Source organism: Nothobranchius furzeri, chromosome 3 (genome assembly GCF_043380555.1).
Source record: "Nothobranchius furzeri strain GRZ-AD chromosome 3, NfurGRZ-RIMD1, whole genome shotgun sequence".
NCBI lineage: Eukaryota > Metazoa > Chordata > Actinopteri > Cyprinodontiformes > Nothobranchiidae > Nothobranchius > Nothobranchius furzeri.
The window spans coordinates 627,882-636,690 of record NC_091743.1 but is presented as its reverse complement, the minus strand read 5'-3'; the positions used below and the strand labels follow the sequence as shown (position 1 = coordinate 636,690).

Genomic DNA, 8,809 nt, shown 5'->3' with positions numbered 1-8,809 from the left:
TATTAGAGGATTTACGGTAATTTACAGAATGGCCTTATACACAAACCAAGTATAGAACTTCCTTATCTTTGTAAACAATATCACAATAAAACTTATCAATATACTCATTCAATATTTACTTATCACTCATAGGATTCTGTGATTTTTTCTTTATATAGTTTCTTAAATTGATCGGTAGTTAAACATTTTTTCAGGTCATGATCCAGATAATTCCATAATTTTACTCCATATACTGAAATACACATTTGCTTTAACCCTTAAAAAATGGTTTGTCTGTTATTTAGAGATGCCATACAATAGTTTGCATGTGTGTGTTCTGAATTTTTGGTAATTGTGCTTTTTCAGTGTTCTTTCAAAAAATAAGCCTGACTGAATGTACAAAATTAGCTTATTCTGCAAAATAGCATTTTGACATGTGTCTCTTTGTGTGTGATTGTGCAGGCATGCGTGTATGTAGGTATCAAAGCACTTTACAGATCTTCAAAAGACAGATCTGTGATCATTATCTGGAGTGGTTGAGCAGGTGTGGGCCATGGGAGTGTAGGGGGGGGGGGCACAGGTTCTCACACTCTGTTGACTTCATGAATATTCATCAAAGGCATGCTACATATCAAAAATCAAAGGATTTTCTGCAAAATTTCAGATACTCACTCACAATTTTACTTTTGCAAAATGTTATTTCAATAAGTACAAAGCATTTGCATGGATGAAAGCTAGGATGAAGGCTGAAAAACTTCAAAGGCGTACATTTGTTTTGCAAAACAAATTCCTGCAGAGCCAGTTTTGTTTACATTCAGTAGGGGCAGCTTACACAGGTGCACCAATTGACTAAAAGTACATATATGAGACTCAGATCAGGATTCATTTCTTTAAACCGCAACCATGAGAAGAAGTTTCAACGTGAATGAAGCCCTGGAGGTGTTTCAGCAGCTTGAAGATGAGGGGGAGTCAGTCAGGAGGGACCGCAGCAGAAGCCGACCGTAATCATCGATTACAACTGCTGCAAACGGGCAGTTGACAACTTGCACAAGGGAATTTTTTTATTTTATTTTATTATAATTCGCCAACCTAATTGCATATGTAATTTATTTATTCATTTATTTTTATTCCAGCTTGTTGCAACGTACAGCTGCCGTCACAAGACCAGACGTTGGCCCATGTCGCTCTTCTGCAACATGTTAGATGTGAGCGCCTACAATGCCCTGGTCCTGTGGCTGTCTGGAACCGGCCTGGAACCAACAGAAGAGGAGCATCTGGAGCTCCATGGTGAGACCAGCCCAGGCGAGGCGCACTCGCTTGCCGCGGTCCAGCAGCACTGCAGCTTGGTTGCAGGTGCAGCAGCAAGCGGAGCCAGCTCCAGCCCAGGAGCAGACAATAAAGAAAAAATGCCACCTTTGCAGGGGGAAGAGCGTGCATGCACGCTTTTGCAAAACATGTGGACAGGCTGTGTGCAAGGAGCACTCAACAGTTGTGTGCTCAGCCTGCAGCTGTTAGCTCACTCCCCTCTGTGTTTCTCTCTCTCTCTCTCTCTCACACACACACACACACACAGACACACACACACACACACACACACACACACACACACACACACACACACACACACACACACACACACCTTTTCTTTGTTTGTGTGCTTTAATAAAGTGTTCAACTGGTTATCTTTCTAAGTGCATTTTTTTGTGCTCAAATGACTTTAACGTGAGTATTTTAGAAAATATGACATTACACAAAAACTACAAAGTGAACAAAAAATATTTTTATGCCTATTTGTGACACTCCAAGGCTGTGACAACTTACCCACAAAAAAAGGTCATCTGGACATAACACACAAAAAATGATTTGATTTTTTCATTTTTTGTACAGTTTTCAAACTTCTGGTTTTGCTAATAAACCTGGCAATGAAGGGGTTAAATCTGAGAAACACACACATATTTTATTATATTTTGTTGGGCCTGAAGCCAAGGATGAAATTCATGTAAAAAAATGGGGACTTATGAAATATTATATAATATTTCTATAGGAAGCTTTGTAAGTGCATTTTTTTGGGCTCAAATGACTTTAACGTTAGAAAATTTAAACGTTGGGTAAGGGTTAATGTTGATCGTGCAAAAAGTCTTTTAAACTCAGGCTTCTTTCTATTTTTTCCATCATTTGAAATCAAAACAAAAAACTTCTGTAACTTCACTGGCTGTGACCTCTTTTTGCTCTGAACATAATTAGTAAAGTTTTCAAATTAACTCAATCCCTGAATTTCATGATTTTTGATTCAATGAAAAATCTATTGGTATGTTCTCTAGCATCTACTTTATATATAATTCTCATAGCTTTCTTCTGGAATAAATACCAAGGATTAGTGTTTGTTTCATATGTGTTGCCCCAAACCTCTATACAGTAAGTCAAGTATGGAACAATAAATGAATAATATGTATGAAGTGTTGATGACTCCAAAATACTTTTTACTTTATTTAAAAGTCCAATACTTTTACACAGTTCTTGTTTTATATATTTTATTTGGGGTTTCCAATTAAGTTTTTGATCCAAGATGACCCCTAAACATCTTACTTCATTTACTCTTTCAGCTGAAGTACCATCTATGGACAATGTAACAGAATCATCTGTCTTCCTGTTACCAAAAATCATGAATTTCGTTTTATTCCAATTTATAAATAATTTATTGTCCATAAACCACTTGTTAAGTTTAGTCATCTCACAATCCACATTTTCCAAAATAATTTGTAAGTCATTCCCAGAACAAAATATATTTGTATCATCAGCAAACAAAATGAACTGTAATATTTTGGACACATGACAAATATCATTAATAAACAAATTAAAGAGCTTAGGTCCCAACACAGAACCCTGTGGGACTCCATATGTAATAATTTTTGAATATGAAATTTCATCTTCTAACTGTACTAATTGATTTCTTTTAGTCAGATAACTACTTAACCAATCATGAGCTGTCCCCGTTATCCCGTAATTATTTAACTTAGAAAGTAACAAACTGTGGTCTCTGGTATCAAATGCTTTTCTTAAATCAATAAATAGACCTGCTGTGTCAACACGTTCTCACTCCCAGCGCGTCAAAAACAAACACTTGGTCAGCCACCCTCCGCCTCAGACCCCTGACGCCAAAAGTGCCCTTTTTCGTTACTTATGTGTGAAAAGGGGTTTTTCCCTTATTTGACTGCAGATCCCAACGCAGCGTTACACTGACGCGATGGGATGTCCGCAGCCAGGGCGCCAAACAAGCTCATTGTACCCCACCCTAACCGTATCCTCTTATGTAACCTTCCCCTCACCCCTATCCTAACCTTAACCACCTTGCCAGCGAACACGTTAGTGATGTGTCGGTCGCTCTAAAAGCCGGCTCTGTGAAGTGAACGGCGGGAGCCGCCTCGTGATTGGTCGAGTTTGGACCGAGCCAACGCGAGGGGGAGGTTCCAACTACCACGGTGGAGGTTAGAAGTAGAGGGTATGTGTAACCTCCCCCTCGCCAGATGGTATGTTCTAACGTTCCCATTGGGCGGCAAATACGAAAATTCACAGTCAGAATGCATCGGAAACAAACGCTTGATCACAGTGAGAGTAACGCTTTAGGTAGCAAGAGGGTTGAGGTTAGGATGAGGGAGAGGGGAAGGTTATAATAGTGAAACGTTAAGGTTTATGTGCGGTTAAATGAGCTGGTTCGGTGCCGCATCAGCGGATATCTCATCACGTCAGTTTTACGCTGCATTGGGATCTGCAGTTACAAAAGGGAAAAACCCTTTTCGCACATAAGTAACGAAAAAGGGCACTTTTGGTGTCTGGGGTCTGACGTGGAGGGTGTCTGACCAAGCGTTTGCTTATGACGTGCTGGGAGTGAGAACGTGTTGGCTGTGTATTGCTTCCTTTCTATTGCTTTGTAATTTCTTCATTTAATTCTAGTAATGCCAAGGATGCAGATTGTCATAATTATCTTTAATCTGTTTTAATACCATGTTTGCCAGTGTTGCAGTAATTTGTTTTGTATGTTGTGAGATGTGTATTTTGCATTTTCTGGGATGTTTGTTTATTTCATTAAATTTGGAGTCTTTGGCCAGAGTGTAGTCGACCGTTTTTAAGAACAGTCCTGCAGAGAAATCATCACCACTGGTGCCCAGTAGTTTTATGTAGTATCTGTTTTTCTAGATTTGTGTGGGACGTATTAAATTACCTATCGTTTCGCCTGTGGCCTCTCTTTGGGACATTTCAGACCAGCTTTTTCATTTTTCATGTGGCATTGACTTGATGCATGCTTTGTGAATCCCTTGTCCTTTTCCAGCGCTGTTTTCCAATTATTAAATCCTTGTTGTGTGAAAGCCAAATCCCTATCATTGTTCCCTCCAAACTTACGACATGGGAAACAAAAGCACGCATCCAGCTTTACTGAATATTCCAGCCATGGTCTCCCACGATACCAGGCAGGGCAAAATGAGCGCATGTGCTTCCCAAATGGCGCTTGGGGAACACAAGAGCGGTGGGTTGGGACGGTGCGCTACTGTTCAGGCCTGTGTCACCCACAGCGACGGCTGGGTTGGTAGCGACGGGACAGCAGGAGGGGCTGTGGTGCTTGTGCAACTGGTTGTGGCGAGTTGAGAAGCAGCAGCCGACGAGCCGGTTTCTGCCGCTAGTGCCTTAGCACTGTAGGTAGGTTTAAGCTTGGTTTATGCTTGACGCATTCACTTTCCGCGCGGTGACGCGGCTCGCGGCTGGAACGCGCTTCACAACTCGCAGCGTTTATGGTTTGTGCGGCTCGTCTCTGCGGTGAGCCAATATTCTCCCAAACTGTAGGGGGCAGCATGGAGCTCTACGGCAAGCATCCAACACTACACCATAGTAGAAGTAGAAATTACTGTTTACAACATGACATTTCAGCATTTTTAACAGCGTTCTCGTCTTTTCCGACAGTGCGAGCTATTTCTCTCAAAGAACTATTAACAACATGTTGATCACGGTGATCTTTGAGAGCTGAATCATACAAATGTCTGTATTTACCAACCTCTGCCGTGCCGGTCCGCCATGTTTTTCCGCGTCCGACCGTCCGCGTGGTTAGAAATTTTCCGAGGTGCGCGTTGCGGAAATCTTGGGCCGTGCGGAGACGCGGTGGAGGGGCGTGGTTGTTAAAATGACGCAAAATGACGCAACTTCTCCGCGCGGAGCCGTGCGGACCTCGCGGACGCGTCAAGCATAAACCAACCTTAAGAAACCAGAAACCTGCGCATGCCAACTCGGTTCACTTCAAAAACAAATGAAAGAAGAGAACGAGGCAAACTAAAACCTTGAGAAAGAGTAGCAAATAATTCCAGTGACCAGGCACGTGCAGAGGGGGGTGCGGAGGGTGCTTGAGACCCTGCCCCTTTTGTCCCATGTGCCCAAAGTGCCCTTTTTGAGGCTGAATGATTTTTTTATATATTTATTTATTTTTATTTTTTTAAAAGAATTTTCTGTTTGTGCCCCTCAACAATAACAAAAATAATAATTAATAAAATTTCTGTTTAATAAAGCTATATAGCTGGCGTGAGTCACGTGACCACCTTCCCTTCCTGACGCCAGAGTGCACAGCTGGTCAGCGCCCACATTTCCTTCATGGCCGAGCGAGCGGTGCAGAGCTTTTAGGACATACATACTGATTGGGAGAAACGGACTAACACCGGTAAGTAGGATGCACACTACTATAGACAGTTATTAGATTATTTTGTACATTATTACGTTGTTTTGTGGCACTAGGTGTGTGTGTGATATATTACTAGCTGGGTGTGTGTGTGTGGCTGGGTACCGACTCTGAACCTCAGTAGCTTTAGGATTAACCAGAAACATTCTGTACATAAGTACTTGTACGAAAATATGTTTTCAATCTTAAATATCGGGAATTTGCCAATAAAATGTCGTTGTTGTTAACTAGGTACCGCAAAGTTGCATTCCTATCGCTGCTGCGTGTCACATGACTGGGGTCTCACACAGCCCTGCTTCCTGTTTACAGAATCACTTCCTGGTTCGCAGACTGATAAAACTTGAACAAATTTAAAATTTTGCCACCTTTTGTGAAAGGAAATGAGAAAAATACTAAAGGTAACATCCATCACAAGTTCTGTGTTACTAAATATTCAGTCCTTGTCTGTAAATTCGGTCCAGCGTTGTAGGGAACATAGTTTTGTTTAGATGTTAAGGTTTCTCAGCCCTTCTGGTGGGTTTATAGTTCACTAATACTATGCACATTCTCAAAATGTTGGAGTTTATATTTGCTCTCTTTCTGAATGCATTGTATTAAAAACATTACGTTTTAAAGATGTACATAAAAAACTACTGTTTTCACAGCAAAATAATTTTATCTGTACAGTTCTCTGTTTTGCTCAAAGTAGATGGTAAAACTGAATGAAAGCATAAACATTGTTTTATTCTTTATTTTTATTATAATTACTAAAGCACTATGATTAAAATATTATGGAAATATTCTGGATCAGCATCATGAAGCAAATTATATACAGTTAGTTTTCTGGAAAAGGAATGAAATGTCCCAGTATGTGTGTGCATGAGTTTTATATGCATGAAAACATATTTGTAAATTAATTATGATATATCATTGTACAGACATGCTTCGTAAGGACAGGAGGCGAAAGCAGCGACAGAAGGAGCTACATGAGGCAGCTGAAGGCGGTGGGTCCCTCACCAGCTGGATAAAAAAAAGAGTACAGGTAAGTTGCATCACAGCAACAATAATATACACAACTCATCATGGATCATGGATTAGGTGCAAGACCTGTTAAATGTGAATAACTACATCATTTATTCATACAATAGCTAATGTTGCCTTGTTCTCAGATGGACAGCAGGTGGAGAGTGATAGGTCACATGAGGAGATTGAACACACACACACACACACACACACACACACACACACACACATTCTGATCTCTGACATAAACTCCTCTATTATCCACTAATGTTTAGATTTCCATTTATTTACCACAGGTTTTGTCTCAGATATTTCTGCCTTACACTTCTAAGAGTTTTCACCAATTTTTGCCATTTTTTTTATGATCTTACATTAATTTTGTAATTGACTAACATTTCTCCTCTGTTGGTTTTACTACCTACAGTCTGAGATCAACACAGCCTTGCCCTGCAGCATCACCAGCAGCAGCAAGAGGAGCGACCCTGCAACAGCTCCACTGTACCCCATCATCAGGTAACATAGGACAGCAACAGATCAGGAGGTGGAGCAGGTTGTCCAGTAATCGGAAGGTTGCAGGTTTGATCCTGACTTCAATCAGAGATTGATGCTGTTGTGTCCTTGGGCAAGGCACTTAACCTGCTTTGCCTGCTGGTGGTGGTCGGAGGGACTGGTGGCGCCTGTGCTCAGCAGCTTCACCTCTGTCAGTGCGCTCCAGAGCAGCTGTGGCTACATCATAGCTCATCACCATCAGTGTGTTAATGTGTGTGTGTGAATGACTGACTGTGTTGTAAAGTGCCTTGGGGGGTTGTAGAACCCTAAGAAGGCATTATACAAATACCGACCATTTACCAAAACAAGTTACTTTTGCTTGACATTGTCCTTATGTGGTAAGGGTGTATATAATGATTTGCTTCCATTCTGAATTTCTAATAAATATGATTTGTTACTCAGCCGGGTATACTGTGGTTATGTCACGGTGTTAGAAAATATTATTCTGTGTGCCCCTTTTTAAATTTGAGCACCCGCCCCTTCAAAGGTCTCTGCACAGCCCTGCCAGTGACCGACAGTAGGAGAAAACTTCAACCAGTGGCTGAGCTCAGATAAAGACGGTGCGTCTCTGTGTTCTGCTGCTGACTGTCTGAGGCGTGTGAAGCGACTGAGACACAGAGAACGAAGTGCAGTGGCTGGCCACACCCTCCCTATGCATCCACCAATCAGCAGCTACTTTGAATGAGAGAGAGAGAGAGAGAGAGAGAGAGAGAGGAGAGCACTCTGACCCTTTTTCATCAGATCTTTTCAAATTTGGGATTTCTACGTGTCATTGCATTTGGGGGGACAGTCTCTATTTTTAGGGGGCATTGCCCCTCCTTGCCCACGCCTACATCCGGGCCTGCTCAACAAACAGTTAATCTCTTGCAGTTCAGCTGTTGTAGCTTCTTATAGACACAGAGACTTTTGAGTGGCAAGGGAGAGTAGCGCCCCTGGTGGGGAACGGGAGTCTCCCGGTTTGTGAAATAGGTAGGGACAGCGTCCCCAGGTGGTGAATAACGAGATCACCCTCGTTTTCCACCCAGACACAGCAAATAATTAATGGATCAGAACCAACACGAAGTGGACAATTCTAATAAAGTCTGGCTGGCACGCCAATGTGTAGGGATTGGTAACCTGAGTGCTTTAAGAGCTCATTAAATATTACCTGTACTTATGACCAGTAAGCTGTGATGTAGCTTCTCATAGACACATAGGCTATGTTGAAGATTTCCATCTGTGTTCTGGTCCAGTGGAATGAAGGTTTTAACCGTCTCAAAATCTGCTGAGCAAGCTGCTCCTGGTGGTGGAAAATAACATGCTACTATACCTCTAGTTTATAAAATCTGTGTAAACTCTGAGTTTTCCAGTCACAAATCACCGTTTTGTTCCAGTCCTGACACACTGACAGAAATCAGTGATTTGTTTTGGTGGGTTTTTTGGCATCTCGATGGCGTTTATGGGTTCAGAGAGCAGCCTTTTCTCTGTTCCTGGAAGATTGCAGCATCAGGATGAATACAAAAGCTCTGCTGTCCTCGCAGGCGTGCAGCTTATTAGACAGGCAGACTGACAGTGCAGCCTGGT

At 41.8% G+C, this 8,809-nt stretch overlaps 1 long non-coding RNA gene across 1 annotated transcript; it reads left to right on the top strand.

Moving 5' to 3' along the window:
• Positions 1–5,592: 5,592 nt before the first annotated feature.
• On the top strand, positions 5,593–7,971 carry LOC139068924 (uncharacterized). Its single transcript, XR_011520173.1, has 3 exons — positions 5,593–5,677; positions 6,613–6,716; positions 7,122–7,971. It is a non-coding gene; the product is annotated as an uncharacterized lncRNA (long non-coding RNA).
• Positions 7,972–8,809: the final 838 nt, after the last annotated feature.